We start from the raw sequence: 17,913 nt of genomic DNA on the forward strand, positions 1-17,913 counted from the left end.
TAGTGTGCTAACGCAGCGATTTATAATGCAACACTCACCGTTTGCCAAATATTTACTGCATCATCTGGTGTACGTGTTTATTCTTCAAGGGTGGGTGACAATCATTGGCTCCTCCTGGAACAGAAAAATGGATGGACCTTTTTATGTGCTCAGAACGCCTCTAATATCCATCAGACTCACGTTTAGGTTACGTTATAGTAGATTGCAAAATAATTAGTTAGTTAATTAGTTTTTTAATAAAAGTTAATTAGTTTTGTATGAAGCGTTCACCAACACATTCGTGACGTTCTTCTGATTAAAACGATACCCCACACGACCCTATTTGGATCACATTCATCTGTTTAAATCCAGGACATAGAATTTGGAAATAATCGCTCGGATAATCGAGGTTGCACAAATTCGTGATTTGCTCAGGCAAATATCCTCCGAACCGTATCATGTTTGGGTTCATTTTAATTGGAAAAATGTCGCCAACATGATAATATAAGTTTCATTTAAAAATAATTCAAAAGAAAAAATGTTTATCAAGGAACTGAATAATATCGAGGCACTGCTGTACTTTTTAGAGTTTCGCCTGCAAAATAACAGATTCAGGACCCTGCCACGGACACTGTCGATGTAAAATTAACGAAATAAAATTCCGGATTCTCAGAAGGTTCCTGATACCCATCTCAGAGGTCTCCTACACCAACTGAGAGAATAACTGAGCGGGATTCGAAATAATCAGAGTGGCAAGTACCAATTTGGAGCTGGAGCGATCCGCGTGTTTTAATAATTTGGGAATCCGATTCCGGGGAGTTGCACGGTCGGGAGACCTGTCGTCATTAACGTTTCACAAATAACGCGTTTCATCGTGCCAGAATTTGTCGAACCGCTATTAACTTGTCGCGGGTGTTCTCTCTCTCTCTCTCGTCGGCGCTGAACGAAACGGCCGGAAGATTTTAACGGCAACTAATAAAATTCAGTGTCGAACGTGTCGGTTATGTGCCGTGACAGACTCCTGGCCCGCGGGACAATATCCTCGGTGAATGACAGCTGGATGCGCGAGTCATCGAAAATTTACGAGGCGGTGGAGTCCCGAAATGGAGGTTTACGCGCGTTGGAACGCGCAAATAGGTCTTGGAAAAGCAAAAGGGTCTGCGAACGACTACTTCGCCCCGGGAAAATTGTTTCTTCGCGCAGAAACCTCCACTTTGATGTCTTTTAGTCGTATGAATAGGAATTGCATCGGTACAAGTTCGAAGTGCAGCACTAAATGATCGTCATCCCAAGCATCGGAGATGTCGCGTCGGCAGCGTGAACGGGGACGCAGCAAATTGCGCGACAGAACGTTGACAATATTCGTCGGAGTATGCTTATACCCTCGTTAGAAAGCTCTTGTTGATCGAACAGTTTCATCAGGTCCCGCGTGCCGATCTTCGATGACTCCCGTGCACGTTATAATTATTCAGTGTGTACTTTCGGTTACCCAGGTTGATCTTTTAATTAACAATATCTTTGTACTCCGTAGAGGCTCGTTAATCGAATGCCGAAGGCGACGTCTCCCGTCCCAGAAATTGGTTAGACTATTCTGCTACTGTCTCGGGTCGGAACTTCACTATAGATTGCGAGGCGTGCATGAAAACTCGACGATGTAACGAAACTCGTTTGCAAGTGCAAACTGGATTCTACATGTAACGAGAAGTACACGTCAGTTGATTTTTTGATGTTGGTAAAAGGTGCATTCGATGAAAACATCGAAATAACTTTTTTGTTTACCATTATTCTGTTATGGGAGTTGAATCACTATTTCCTAGGCATTTTTCTGATTAAAACGAGTCCAAGCACGATACAGTTCGGAGCATATTTGCCTGAGTAAATCACAATTTTGTAGAACCTCGGCTATCCGAACCGAAGACGTCCAAATCCAAAATGTCCTATATCATGGATTTAGACAGGTAAAAATGATCCAAAAGGGGTCGTGTTGGGTATCATTTTAATCGGAAGAACGTCAGGAATATGTTAACGAAGGTTTCGATTGTAATAGTCGACATAGTCGATCTTTCACCTCAATTATACGATCAGCAGAACCGTTGATTATCCAGCTGGCTCGATTTAACAGCTTTAGGCGAACGCAGCGTTGCCAATTGATCAGGCCAACAGACGATTCGGGTGTCTAGATAGATAGTGGCTCGTTATGAATAAACATCCTCCACTCAGTCGCACTATCCCCATGAAAATACATGACTGGGGGGTTTGGGTATAGAGGGGGGGGGGAAGGTCTAAATACTCTTTAATCGTCACGCTTAATCGGAAAACCGAAGGGCTGGGGGCTAGAGCAAGTTTCGGAGAGTACGTGGGGATGAGTCAGGGGGGTGACTGAAGGGATGGCGGCTGGAGAGATCCGGGGAAGTAGAAATACACACAGGTACGTCTACCTTTCTTAATCACCGTCTCTAATCGGCCGGAGCTCGCTTCATCAATCTCTTCGCGCCGCGTCAAAGAGACTGGAAGTTGTATAGTTAATGAGGTCGAAGCGTAACGCTCGCGGGCCTACGAGGAGCTCACCGCTCGCAGGCGGGGGCTTTCAAAGCACTGTCTTGTTAATTATTCGACGTTTGCTTTAGTTTAGACCGCGTAATCCGCGCATTATTCAGGCGGCCGCACGAACGCAGCGCGGTTATCAATAACATATGACGCGGATTCCACGGCCGATTTGAAATTATGCGTTTAACGAGGCTTAAATATTGCACACACATACACGCGTGCCCGTGCGTGTGTGTACACACACACACACACGCGCGCGCGCGCTCGACGTCACACTCGGTAATCTGCCCAGCGGATTTACGTCGGCCGGCGGTGCCCGCTCGTTTCGTAATGATCGATAGCATTATATCGTATATAACCCGGGGTTCCTCGGTGTGCTTTGCTGATTACATTACGTCGAACGAAGCCAGATCTCGCGACGAGCATTGTTATTCCGTGTGTAATCGCTCTGTCATCGACAGCGAGCCGGAACGCTCGAGCACGCCGCGGAAAAAGTGACCGTGTGTGGGTGGCAGCGCTGCTAACAACGGACCACCGCGCGCCTAAACGCGACGATTTTTATGAAAATGACAGAAATGCCTCTTGGAAAGATGGCTGACATGTACCCCTTCTACCGGCAATAGTCCGCGTTACAGGGACGAGAATAATTCTGCAAGTTTCTGGGAAAATGTTAGGTCAACACCGAAGTTGTATCAATTTTTGAGCTGTAACTCTTTTGTTAATAATTATTTCTTTGCGAAACTTTGCTCAACATCTCGGCCATTCTTTTCCGGTTAAAACGACGCCCAACACGATACAATTCGGACCGCGTTTACGCGTTTAATCCACGATATAGTGGGACCTCTACTATCCGAACACTGGCGTTCGGTTCAATTTGTTGACCGGCCAATGGAGCAGAAATCTCGGGCGATTGTGTCGATAAATTTGTACGCAGACAGCACAGATTCTGCGAATCAGAAAGAGGAGTCTCCCCTCATCCGATGCCCCCCCCCCCCCCCCACAACAGCCATGAAAATACATGTCGGATAGACAGCGGGGATCCGGGGCTTGTTCCTAAAAATTCATCCGCCGTGCATATCCCCTATCGTAGGGGTCGGTCCCGATGACGCTTATATGCCGGCGTATGTCAGAAAATCGCGATATAAGCACAACAGAAGGGCGGATTCATTCAAGCCGGAGCCTTGAACGAAACGGGAAGCTGGACGCCCTTCACATCCCCCGAGTGGCGTGTCTATGGGCGTGCTCGGTTGATTTGTGTGTGTGTGTGCGAGCGCGAGGAACATGTATGCATTATATGGCGGAACGGATCATCGAGTACGCGGTAACATCCGCCATATTTTCGTTGGAACGTTGATATTAATGCAGGGGAGATCGATAGAAAACAAGGGCGCGTCTTTTCGCGTGCGGCTACCTTGAATAACTTTATCCTCCGTGGGCCACTCCTCCCCGTGTTTTTGCATGCGACTTTTTTGGAATTTTTTTCGAAAAAACTATTAATCTTTCGGCACTAGGATTTTGCACAGATGTGTATCAATATTTGAAGTACACATGCTATTTTTTTCAAAAGGGAATACTCAAAAGTACGGGAATTATTAATTTTTGTATGGCGCACGTTTTGCAGATAGGGTGTCGACCCTTGCCCACGATTTTCTGAATTTTACGAATTCAAAGAAATCCTTTTGGACACTTATGTTTACGGAAAATGTACAAAATTGATTTTTTGAAAATTCAGAACACCCCCTTGGAAAAGGATGGGAGGGGGTGAGTGGGAAGATGGGGCAGTAAAGAAAAGAATTTTCGTCGAGTCGTTCCGCCCTGCTACTTTCATTTTCGCAGCAACAGTAATTGCCCCCTTCAGAGGCAAGGCTCGATGCTCGGTCATGGCTTTTACGACGGCCGATATGACTGGGTTTACGGTTCCGCGAGCGGCGATGAGCAAGCAACGGGCAAAGGGGATGGAATCGGTATCGTAAGCCGTTAAGCTGCGAACGAGTCGAGCCATAGGTGTCTAAAAGGGAGAACAGATAATTGAATAACGACCAGATACAGAATTTCTGCGCGGACGGCTTTACGATGCTGATTTACGCCAGTTGCCGGCGGAAAATTCGCCACACACCCGGCAAAACTGGCTCGCGCTTTTTTTCCCCTCTCAACCACTGTGGCATTGCGGTTTCTGAACAGCTCTGTTTGACGATTAACGAGCCGCGGACGCCGCTATTATATTAATTCCGATTAATCCTGACCGCGAAGAAAGAAAAACGAACGCCAAGACACGCCGCGGTGCACGAAACACAACGAAAACAAAATCTGACTTTCCTCCACAGTTTTCTGAAAAAAAAAGATTTGCTGTATCCTCAGGTGTGGTTAAATTTTACTTCAGACCCTTGGTTTTTAAAATTTATTGCAAAATGTCCGAGAAAATTGATGCTACAGGCACCTCGGTGTCTTTAAAATTTGTTTAAATGTTTATAATATTCTAATAAAAGTCATCGTCATACTCCTGACACTTGTCTGATTAAAATGAGTACAAACACGACATAGTTCGCAGCATATCTGCTTGCGCAAATCACGATTTTGTAAAATTTCGACGATATTCAAATTCTATGCCCTGGATTTAAAAAAGTAAGTATGACCCAGATGGGGTCGTGCGAGGTAACATTCTAATCAGAAAAATGTCATGATTCGGTGATGCCTCTGTTATCTGTACCGATATCCGAATTCTCCTCACTGAAACCTAACCTAAAACTGACCCAGATGCGACCCCAGTACGTTTTCTATAGCGTCGCGAGTGAATGGTGGTCGTTACCATCTCTTCCCCCATGCGGAGGCAACAATGACGCTTGACCGTGAAATATAATACGCGTGTAGAGCAAACGCAGCGGCAGTCCCCCCCCCCCCTTTCGCCAGCCATAAATCTCGATCCTTGGGAATGATGTGGCTGCGAGTGCTCTCCAAGTGAATCCTCCTTGCGACAGAAGCATCATCTTCAATACCGTAACTCGATATACTGTTGGCAGGGTTCGACGAGAGCAATAAAGAACAATGTACGGTGTTAATTAACAGTGTAATCAGATATCTTGCACCGGTCGTGCGTGATGGATTCGATGTTCAGGTCGAAGCCGTTCGTAGCTGTCAGACTACAAACCTGTTTCAGATTGGATCCAAATGTTCGCGTTCAAATTTCCCAGCACTTAAACATTTTGTTCTAAAAACATTTTTATTGTTAATCATTTTTGTGCGCAGACTTTACCAACATATTCGCGACGCTTTTCCGATTAAAACGATACCCCACTCGACCCCTTTTTGATCGCAATCACCTGTCTAAAATCGGGACATAGAATTTTTCGCATAATAGAGGATTTACAAAATCGTGATTTACTCAGGCAAATGTGCTCCGAACTATGCCGTGTTTGGACTCGTTTTAATCAGTAAAATGGGTAGGTGAACCTAATATCTATTATGTCTATGGTTTCTCGACAGGTTCAGATAAAAGAGATTTTCCTGTACTCCATAGCTAACCGAAATAGTTCTCACGTCTGACCAATGGTCTATTCTAGTTTAATAGACAATCCATACGCATGGGTGAACCTGTTCGTCGACGATATCAGCGTCGACTAGAATATTTAAAAACGAGAATATCCACATTTCGGTTCTGGAACGTCAGGAACAAACTATCGCGTATCGTTTGAAAATATTGTTCCCCCGCACCGGTGGAAAATCGAGCGTCGCGAAAAATATTTGCCAGTCTATCGGTTTGATTGTTCCCCGCATCGGGCTGCAGATTTTTTTTTTATATGCTAAATAACGCCGGGCGTCGTTCATCCTGCACGATGGCATTCGGGGCCGGGTGCATGTTGCACGCGTTCGCCTGTTCAATTGGCCCTACTCGTGTTGCGAGCTTTAAAAAACGATCGACGTTTTACCGACACCTGTCAGACAGAAAATAACTCTTGTCATCGACGGGGGATCGACTGGGCCACGAGCTAACTGGGAAATTGTCGCGTTGTACCCGGACCGACTTCAAAGCTGTAACGTTCCCGTAATTATTTTGACAACGACCGGGCCGGACCGGCGTTTCTTTGATCTCCCGCGCCCAGTGAACCAGGCTTAAGGTGCCAAACCTTGTCAATATATCCTATCCGAATAAAAAAATATTTTACGCACATATCCGCATCGCGCTAAATTAAACAGTCAAAAAAAAAGAAGGTATCCGAAGGGACCAGTCATGGACAGTGGAATGAGATTCGACGTGCTGAAGTATAAGTGTGTCAAGTAGTAAATATGTTGAATTACGGTCTAGCATGCATTACTGGACTCGTCTATTGATGATCCAAATGAAGTCTATATTAGCTGATAGGCTAACTCTGGACTAGATTAGGGTCAAGTATAGGTGACGTCAATCCGTTTACTAGGCCATAGTCCAAGCGTAAGATTCCATTGGTTAAGATGAGCTCTGTATTAGATCTAGCCCTTGACTCACGTCCCCATGAAGTCAAAATTCCCCCGAACCAGGATCCCCCACCCTGAAGCAAGTGTCAACCTGCATGCCGCATAACAAAGTGCACTATTCACTCATCCTGAATCGAAAATTGTGGTTCTGAAGGTAGGGGAAGGGCTAGGTCTCGACAGGCAAGCGAAGGGCGCAGGATCGCTCGTCATAAACGAATGGCGGCTGCGCGCGGTGTTCGTCCTATTGTGCACCGGTATGCAAATGAATTTTATTCCCGAGGCGCCTGAACAACAATGATCTCCAGCGAAGCAGCAGTCCGACAACAGAAACGTGCGGTAGCTTTGATTAACCGGTGGAAAAGAGTGATTAGGCAATTGAGGGATTTAATTGGACACTGTCAGGACCAGCCGGATGAATAAGTGACCGGACAGAGTGTTGGGAAGGGGATGGGTTTCGGTGACAGGTCCGGTGTCATCAGTGCTACCTTCAATCCTCCTTCAGTCCAATATTTATTCGGCGGCCGGGTCGAAACGAAATCAAAACCGGTGCGCCGGAATTCACCGGGTCACAGAGGGACCACTCCCGGGGGCCCTTTCACTCTTCACCTTTGTGAACCCTGGGGGCGAACGCCGGAAAACGCTGAAAGAGCGGTCGACTGTCCTCCATTCAGTTTTCCAGGGGCCGATAGAAAAAACGCCGGTGAATATCACACGGTGGGTCGCGGGGGGTTGGGGGTTGGGGGGTGCGGTACGACAGAGGGGATAAAGACAGAGGGCGGCCGCGTGCGTACGTGGCCGGCCACTGTCAGGCCCTGAAGGGAAGTTGTTTATCTGGACGATTTAATTAAGCCCCGGCCTCCGGCTAATTCAATGGACGTGTCCCGCGCGCAACGAACGAATTACCCGCGCGGCGGATTAGTAGGCGCGACGCGATGCGACGCGACGCGACGCGACGCTCGGCGTCGTCCCTCCCTACCTATCACCCCTCCACTAAGGAGCACGGGTATCCCCGTGAATATGCCGGTAATTAACCGCAATTGTACCCGCCGCGGCCCTCGAACACGCGGCTCGGTTCATCCCCCTACCCCCTACCCCCTACCCCCTTTATCTTTATCTCATCGCGGATTCCGCTCGAGTCTCGATTTTTTCCTTTGACACGTGGCGTGACGATCCTGTCCTCCTCCCCCCTCCCACGGTGTAAGCGACTGGTTATGGTCGCATCAGGGGGGATTATGAAACGGGCAATCGAGACCACCTGTGAATCGTGCGGTTCATCAATGGCTGATTCTCCGTTTGGAGGCGAGCTGTATTGTAAATAACGCGGAACGGATTACAAGGGACTTTGAAAAACGACGCCCCCCTAAGCAGGACAATGGAAATTAATGATCGGCGCGGATGACGGCTACATAAGTAATAGGCGGCGCTCTATGCTCAACCGGTGGATCCCTCGGGGTTGTCTTCTGCAATGTTCACGGTGCAGGCGGGTATAAATACCGTGAACAAACAACCGGAGATATTGATTGAACGCGAACCATTTATGGCACGTCCGCCCCGGGACGCGATTTTTCGGTGCAGTCGGTGAGCTTGCCTCCGGGTGCATCCACGTGTTGATGACTCGGGAGATGATGGTAGGGTGCTCAACTCTCGCCCAAACCTATGGGGACTTAGGCCAGTCGAGGAACAAAGGTTTGCTGGCACTGGAGACGTGCTTGTCTTGATATCCGAACAAGTGGACTCATCGGAACACTTGGATCATCGGATGGTCAATGGGGAGTTGTGTGTAACCTGTGTCAAGGACATCTTTTGACACTGGGTACTATCATGTGCTGCCATCTGAAGAAATACTCCCTCTAAGATATTGGACTCATTAGGGGATCAATAGGACCCTAGAGCCGTTAAGATGTTGTGCTGATCTTGAAGGCAATAAGCTCCCAGCATATACGTAGGGTAGGATTCTTGAAGGGTCCTTTCGAAAATATTTTTTTTGCTGGCTAAATATTTTTTTCCTGTCACACAAAAATTTCTTCGGTTATTTCTATGTTGTGGTAAAGAACCCTGAACATTTCATAAAAATTGGTAGCCCAGTTTCGCTCAAAAAAATTCCCAATGTTGCATTCACAAAGCACCCACAGAACGTCAACCAGCACCAGGTTCTTTCAAATGCCAGCATGTGAAGACTTAGGGTCTTCTAGAGAGCATGATCGTAGATGAACGTCGCAAGGATATTTATCATCACCAGGTACTTTTCATTCAGCACCAGTTTCGAAACTTGAAGGGACAGGTTGGGACATTGATCCAACAGGTCAGCCAATGGCCTGTTGTAAGCACTCGGAATCGGTATGTGGCACCCGTGTGCTATGTTGGCATTTAGAATCTGACGCTTGGGGGTTCACACACATGGTGGGCATCAACAAGAATTTTTGCGAATATTTGGACGTGATACTTCCACGATTAATTGCCAGACATAGGGCAACCGTAGGGTATCTCCTCGTTCGCCTAGGTGTATAATGCTATCGACGAATTCATTAAACATCCCCTGGCGGGAACGGGATATTATTGCAAGCTGTTTATATTTGTCCCGTCCTGTGGATACACGATAAGCCGCGGACTGGAATTCACCTTCTGTTTACGTTGCCGGAAAGTGTGACCAGCCACGAAGTTCTCAGATTAATACGCGATCTCCATCAAGCCACGCATCCACCGACCGTGGGACCCGGGTCACGCATAGGTTCATCCGAACCGTGATTATCATTCGCGACCACGGACATCTGAAACCGATATGGTAATTAGGCTTGCGCGGAGACCACCCAATTTCGATCATCTTGACGCAACCTGCCAAGGTCAATGTCCTGAACATTTTCGTCACAAACGTGCACACAAAGGTGTATTTATTACACTGTTTTAACGTTTGCTCTAGGTTTGTTCCTGTTTGCTTCTGTTTGGCCAGGTTTGTGTAACGTTTGATTAGGTTTGCACGAGCTTTAACACTCAAGAAATTATTTATTACATTACACAGCATCGGAGAAATCGACGGTCTAGTAAGGATATTGATCCTACGGATCGGGCAGTGGTGTTTGCTTAAGTTTGTGCAAACCGGAATATTATTAAAATTATTTATCGCCTAATTTATGGATTTAAATCGAGTTTGAGTTGGTTCGAGCTGTATTGTGCTTTCAACGACAGCGTTGCCAATTCGAGATTTCCCCAGGATCAAGCAACGGCGGATTTCGAGACTGAATCTCGAAACTGAATCAAATAACAGTTATCCTTCATTATTCGCTGCTTACACAGACCAAGGGCGCAGCAGTAAAGTAAACTTCAGCCAGGTGACGGGGTGCATTCTCGTTAGTGGGTTTACAGCCAGGTCACCATTGTGTAACCACGTAACCGGCGACTATGTTGCATGCAGCTTACTTGGCAAATATCGTCCCGCTGTGTTACCGTACGCGGAACAGCGATATTATCGCGGTAACGACCATGATAACAAGGCCTTTGCTCAAGTTTTTCCCCATATACAACCCCACGCCTTCGCCTCCGACATCGCATCAACGATCTGCCTGCTCCCTTTTTTTTTAGGAAACTTCAACCAAGACCCTTTTGCATATTGATAACCCTCTCTCGAGTGCTCGTCTGGCAATACGATTGATCAATTCCACTGTCGCGGAACCGGCCTTCTTCGCAATCGTTAATCAAATTACCTTTTGTAAGTGGGCGAGTTCTCGTGTACACCCTGCTCCGTTACGATCATTTTTATTTCCGCCATCGGCACTGTTCTTGCACCGAGAAAAATTTTTTCCGTTGTTCAAATGGTTACTCGATATGCTAAAAAAATTTTACAAACATCGGTTGGACGGTTTTCGAAAAAAAAATTCTGACAGACACTGTAAGGTAGGACTCTTGAAGGTTCGCCTGAAAATATTTTTTTCTCACGTTAAATTTGTTTTTCCTGTTAAACTAAAATTTATTTTGTCACTTCTATACCGTGGTAAAGTACCCTAAAAATTTCAGAAAAATTGGTAGCCCGGTTTCGCTTCAAAAAATTCCCAAAGTTCTGCAAGTCCCCACAGGCAACTATCTCTTCCGAAGGAAATCCTTGGCTGACGAAGATCAAAAGACGATTCCCCAATTTTCCCAGTCACCCTAGCATTCAGAAATAGTCTCCTCGTATCTGGCCCGGAATCCGTCACCTGTCATCCGACCACGGGCGATTGAATCATCGACTAAGATCGAGGGAACCCATCCGATATGTCTGCTTGACTCTGGGCTTACGGAGGGGAAGGAACCCAACAATAAACTGGCGGGTTGGACCTTGACTGGTTGTTTAAGCACCGTTGTTCTCTTAAACGGAGCGATCCAGGCGTTGTAAACCGGCATTGAGCATGAGCAAGCAACGGCAGCCATGAATACGTGAGTTAGAGAATTCCTCGGATAGCAAAAAAGGGGGGAACAATCAGAAATCGAAGCAGCCGCACGAGGGCAACGGCAAGAATCAGAGCGTGTCCATTCAAGCTAATGCGAGGGACGCCGGTTCCCCCCCTTACGGCGCGGCCAGGTGTAACGTATCGCAGGAGGGGACGATAGGGAGGGGTCGGCACACGACTTCCATTGAACGCGCCGTCAGGTGTCAGGAATGCGGACGTTTCCTTGAGCCTTACTTATACAGCCCCCGGGACGGTCACCTTTGTGCTAGAGAAACGTCCGGCAGTTGCATACCAGCACGCGTACCGACGTGCGCCAAATTCCCGGCAAATGGCGTCGACGTAAGACAGAGGGCCGGCCCCCCAGGAAATAATGTTGCCCGACGAGACCGAGACAAATGGCAAATCGATGCCGACGTCATTTACCGCGGACCGAGCCATTCAAAAAGACCGGGGGAAATCTGGACCAATGGCGGGAGTCTTCGTATCAATGAGCACCCCTCTAGCCCGACGCCCTAATGGCACTTATTGTTTGAAGTCGACGACTGCTTGCAGTGATTACTTCCTATCTACGCGAGACACGGGAAAAATCTGGGAACTTGAAAACGCTTCTGCCGCTGGGGAATGATGAAGGAAAGTTTCCTGGATTCGCAACATTTTTTTAATAATCCTGAACTTCGCTGGGAACGATTTTGCAAAGTTGGGATTTTTTGGGACACTTAAACGAGGCTTGTGATTGGAAGCCCTTGCTGCAAAAATTGGAGAAGGCCATTTTTAAGTATGATTTTGCTCGTCCAAAACCTGGAGCTCAATTTTAGGCCAAAGGGCGAAACCACCATCTATCAAGGACAGTGGGATATTAAAAATAAAAATGCAGGTTCAATGGCGAAATTGTTATGATTATTATAAGTTATTGTGATTAAAAAGTTTTTGTTGGCTTTCAACCCCATTTTGTAACGTTGTTAATTTATTTTTTGGGACGGCAGTATCCCCCGGGGATATCGACCAGTTTAGTGGAGGTCAGTGGAGAATATTGAAACCGTGAATCGTTTTTGGTCGGCAAGGGGTTAGTATACTTTTTGCAAGGAACATATGAAGGGTCTAAAATTCGCAGTATATGGGGTTGGGATTTCTGGAACATTATTGTATTTTACAGCGTTCAGCCCGACCAAACTATCTAGGTCAGACTTATTTTATAAAATATATCACCTGGGGAGCTCATCAGGGCACAGATATTTTTATATCAATCTTCGGAAACGCAATTTTCGGTTCTGTTTTTGATTTAAACGTTCTAGGAAATGGGATTTCTACTTGGACAAAACAAGCATTGTTACGGTTGGTAAGATTATTGTTCTGTATTTTCTGTTCAGAGGTTTTCTCGGAACAAATGAGGATTAATGACCTACGTTGCAGAAATGTAGGTAAAACTCGCCAGAATTTAGAGTTTCGCGTATTTCAACTGATCACGTAGGTCAACTGAGGTTAGGTATTGCTACGTTAGATTTTAACGTGATAGGGTGGGTCCATAGTGGAGCAGGTTCATGTTACATTAGGTCTGTGTTAGGGGGATCTAGATTAGGTGGTCCGGGTTAGGGGGTCCAAGTTAGGGTACACCAATAGGATTCCAGGTTAGGGAGATCCAGGTTAGGATCCTAGTTAGAGGCGGTCCAAGTTAGGGGGTCCACATTAGGGGGTCCATATTGGGGGGTCTATAGTAAGGGGGTCCGTGTTAGGAGGATCCAAGTTAGGGAGAGTTCAAATTAGGGTGCATCCATGTTAGGAAGGGCCCATGCAAGGGAGAGCCCAAGGTAGGGAGGATCCATGTTAAGGGGATCCAAGTTAGGGGGATCCAAGTGAGGGAGAGTCCAAGTTAGGGGGATCCAAGTTAGGGGGATCCAAGTTAGGGGGATCCAAGTGAAGGAGAGTCCAAGTTAGGGGGATCCAAGTTAGGGGGATCCAAGTGAGGGAGAGTCCAAGTTAGGGGGATCCAAGTTAGGGGGATCCAAGTGAAGGAGAGTCCAAGTTAGGGGGATCCAAGTTAGGGGGCTCCAAGTTAGGGGAATCCAAGTGAGGGAGAGTCCAAGTTAGGGGGCTCCAAGTTAGGGGGCTCCAAGTTAGGGGGATCCAAGTGAAGGAGAGTCCAAGTTAGGGGGATCCAAGTTAGGGGGCTCCAAGTTAGGGGGATCCAAGTGAGGGAGAGTCCAAGTTAGGGGTATCCAAGTTAGGGGGCTCCAAGTTAGGGGGATCCAAGTGAAGGAGAGTCCAAGTTAGGGGGATCCAAGTTAGGGGGATCCAAGTGAGGGAGAGTCCAAGTTAGGGGGATCCAAGTTAGGGGGATCCAAGTGAAGGAGAGTCCAAGTTAGGGGGATCCAAGTTAGGGGGCTCCAAGTTAGGGGGATCCAAGTGAGGGGGAGTCCAAGCGAGGGAAATCCAAGTTATGTGTGAACCCTGACAACGTCCAGCTAAAATTAAAACTCGGTTCGAATAACATCCTGAGGCAAGTTGGCTTATCGATGCGGCGCCATACTGACTCAACAATCCCATTGACGGGAGCAATCGTGCCCGTATAAAACTCGGACCAGAAAGCCCGACGTCGCGTCGCATCGCGTCGGTGAAACCAAAAGGAAACGTCCCGGTCGCTATAGCGTCGTCCCCATTGTGGGAACCTGATTGGTTTGTCGGTTGATACGATACAGTAGGCAGAAACGACGCATCGTGACCGCGAATGGGTAAAAGGTCGATGTCACGAGGGTTGCCGTGGCCGGGCGTGCGTTGTAGTTAACCCCTGAACCAGAAAGGCCGAGTGGACAGCTTTCCTTGTCGCACACATTCACAACCATAAACCTCTTTCTTTACTCAAAGCCACCATCTTCGACCTCAAATCCTCGAACCTAATAAAACCACCCCTGAAAGAAATATTTATTCCACAATGTCGGACGACCGGATGATAGACTTGGTACAGGTGGACTCTACTAACGAGATCGATTAGGACAACCGGCTAGGTTGACTGTTTCCAAATGGGTACAGATGTTACTGGGCTCAATTGATTAACGCGGCTACTGATCTAGGGTCTAGATAGAGCAGAACCAAAAATATCACTGTCCCGTTGCGAAACAGAGGGTAGGCATACTAATTGTTGAAAGGGTGCCAACCTAGGTACACCAAGACAAAAAATACCACTGTTCCGTTAGAAAATAGACAATAGTCTAATAGCTAGAGATTACTACCCCCTAGACCAGCTAGAGACTACTACCCCCTAGACCAGCTAGAGATTACTACCCTCAGTGTACGGACGATTAAAAATAGCAAAGTCTCGAACGAAGACACTGCTTTCTCGCTCATCCTTCTTTCGTTTGAGGCCAGCCAGTAGCTTGGACCTCACACATCTTCTCGTCTAGCATACTAGGAGGCAAACAGAGCCGGGGGTAAACAGATCAGAAACGGTCTCCAGATGGTGGCAGATGGAGGCAACAAGAGTAAAAATGAGGGGTTCACCAGTTGGAATCGGAGCGGCAAAGAACACATCCGGCAGATTACCGATAATATTTCATCAAAGCAGCGATATCAAAGCCGATGAGCCATGGCCGGCGATGAGGGGACTGCACACATAGCTGTGGGGAGGAAAACGAGCTTTCCCGGAAATCTCGCGAATTCGATCCATAAATAAGCCCGCGGGGGCCTATCTCGACAATCTACGGCGGAACTTGTAACCCTAAAATACTCCAGGAATAGCTCCTCGTCACGAAGTCTCCGCCAGGCTGCGCGGTTAGGGAGCACGAGGGCTCCTTGCGGTTTTATATACACGGTATAACGTGCGTGATATAATCGATCGTAGGCGGAACGCCGAGAGATGAGAGGCCAACGAGCGTTGTCACTATCGGGGGGGTGAATCTCGATAGAGCCTGGCCGAGATAGGGGACCGAGCCTGACCCGCTGATACACGTGTTCCCCGAAAATTATTGTTATATGCGCTCTCCTACATTTACATTCACTGGCACGGACATTAACGGCACCACCGATTATGGAAATAAATTTCACATTTTTCAAAAATTCTCAATTTTAAAGCCCGAAGCCTCGATTTTCCGTCGGGAATTGTTCGCCAAAAATGTTCTTTCGGCGAGTGGGAAAGTGAAGTCAGCAATTTCGATGAACAAATTTGCCAGATTTGTTTATCTCGAAGTTGACGCTGTTGAATAGGGCCGGAAAACGAAGCCAATAATGCGCAACAATGGCAAAAGGGATTGCCGTAATTTTTAATTTCCCTCCGCCCCTCGAACTCCCGTCACTTTTAATACCCTTTTATTTCCTTGTTGAACACAATTCCGATCAGCCGTTCGCGTCGACGTTCGGCGAAATATTCGGTAATCCTTGAGGGGCAGTGGTGGGGTCGCCGTGCGGATCGCATAAGTACATTTTTAATTCACGATAAGCCGTAAACAGCACGCGCGTTTTGCGCCCATTATCGAGGCTCCCCGGCCGGATAATAATAAACAAAGAATATCAGAGGAGGTTCGATTAATTTTTAATCGGGCCGACGAATTCGTAATCAGTTCGCGTCTGCTAGCAATGATACCGGGAATTATTGAATCGCCCGGATAACGTATAACAAATTTCCAAGTATTTCGCCGGTTGTTACCGGAGCCATGATTATTCGAATGCCGCGTTCCACTCGTCGTTTCATCTCCCACATAGTGGAGGAGGGGGTCGGGGCTGGGAAGGGGAGGTATAACTAATTAATTAGCCGTTTCGATTGCCGACGCATGACGAGCGTGCCGCGTCTAATTTTTCGTCGCGCTAAACTCGAGGTGACGCTGTCGGTCCCCTAACCCGTCGACTCGGTTTTCATTTTCAATCTGTCCCGACGAACGAAGATCAACGAGACGTCCGCGCGTCTATTTTAGGCGTCCTCGGCTCTCTCTCTCTCTCTCTCTCTCTCTCGGCCAGCAGACGCGAAATAAGAGGGCAAAAGTATAATGGGTTTTTTCTCCTGACGGTGGTGCTCGTGTTTGAAATACGCTGCTCGGCCGTATCTACCGGCAGAATGATCGGCCGGCGACGCCACCTCCCCGGGCTCCTTTCTGCCGGCGAGCGACAAGAAATTTGGATATTTCCGTTTCAATTTCGTCCGAGACCCTCGATCAATCTCCTCGCCATGGCGATACTCGACTACCAGCCAAAGGAACCAGACGCAAAAAGGCGGCCACCTCTGGGAACGCGATCCTCGATACATCACCGACACGTATTCCGGCGGCATGAAGTCGGAAAACTAATTAACAGCAACAACGAAACCGACTTCGGAACTCTTCCGTTCGTACCCGACGTTTACATCAGGACTTTCCCGAAGATCGGATGTCGGTGACTGCGGTTCCCCACCCGGTGTATCGGGAGAAAATTTTTCAGCGAAAAATGACTCACGGGGTTTCAAAGTGGAGCCCCCAAGCTTTAAGATGAGCCAAGGTTTATGGTCCCACGATTTTTCTTTGCGGAGTTACAATTGTTCAAAGATCGTCGACGATCTCTCGAAAATCGGGAATTTAGTCTCTTCAGTTTTTCACTCGCTGTATGGTTAAACAATTTTTTTGCGGAAAATGAATAACGGGGCGCAACAGTAGAGACTTCAAGCTTTGAGATGAGTCCAGATTTGAGGTCGTACGATTTTTTTTTACAAGATTTGCACAACAGTTTATAACCAACCGTCTACGCTAGGGTGGACCATAGCTATACTTGACGGAAAATTATTTTGCAACATTTTTTTAGTCTCCCCCCTCCTCAGAATCGTGACACTTTTTGGTAAACAAGTAAGGTCCACCCAAGCGTCTCCTCAGCGAGAACTGGAGGACCACAATAAGTCCAGTCTTTGGACTACAGTAATTTCTCTATATATGTCGCCAAGGCCAGCACGATAATCGTCGCGGAATTGTCCCCACTACCTCGAGGTATACCCCGTGAGACCTCGGACGCCGAGGAGTGTAAGCGTAACACGGCTCGGGCATGTCTCCTGGATGATGCATGACAAAACTCGTGTTGCTGACATATATCGAGAAGTGACTGTATCCAGGCTGACGGTAGACGCCGAAAGGAGTCGGTATCTTCACGGCTCGAAAAAGCTGAAGCTCCTGGAGGTTGGCAATTTGTTCTGCTTATCGCAAGCGGGTAGGGACAGGCTCGTGGCCGGAACCACGGCTAAACGTCGACGACCGCGGCGGGCTCTGGATTGATCCGTCAAAGTTCGGCACAAAGGGCTGCATTCACGTCACGTCGCAGCTCGAAAAAAGAGCGTGTCGCGCTCGCTCGCTCGCTCGCTCGGCTGCCGACGTGGGCGTCGCCGGCGCCGCGTGAAAACTTAAAGTCGACGTAACAATAGCTTTTTGTAAGCCTATCAGCCCCTGAGAACGATCCCGGAGTGAAGGTGAAGAGCCCTACACGCCCGTACCTCTCGCGTCCCCTCTCGATGATCGACGCGATCTATACCGGCGTGTATCGATGCACCCCTCAGACGCAACGTTCCCTTCATGTGGGT

The 17,913-nt window shown here is 47.6% G+C and overlaps 1 protein-coding gene across 1 annotated transcript in view; it reads right to left on the minus strand.

Moving 5' to 3' along the window:
- The window catches only part of LOC143359116 (uncharacterized), a 312,532-nt gene that overhangs the window by 219,374 nt on the left and 75,245 nt on the right, over positions 1 to 17,913 (minus strand). The window contains exon 3 of the mRNA XM_076796832.1: positions 39 to 114. The gene's annotated coding sequence lies outside the window, so the exon portion shown is untranslated. The remainder of the gene's footprint in view (positions 1 to 38; positions 115 to 17,913) is intronic.

This window comes from Halictus rubicundus, chromosome 11 (assembly GCF_050948215.1).
Source record: "Halictus rubicundus isolate RS-2024b chromosome 11, iyHalRubi1_principal, whole genome shotgun sequence".
NCBI classification, from domain to species: Eukaryota; Metazoa; Arthropoda; class Insecta; order Hymenoptera; family Halictidae; genus Halictus; species Halictus rubicundus.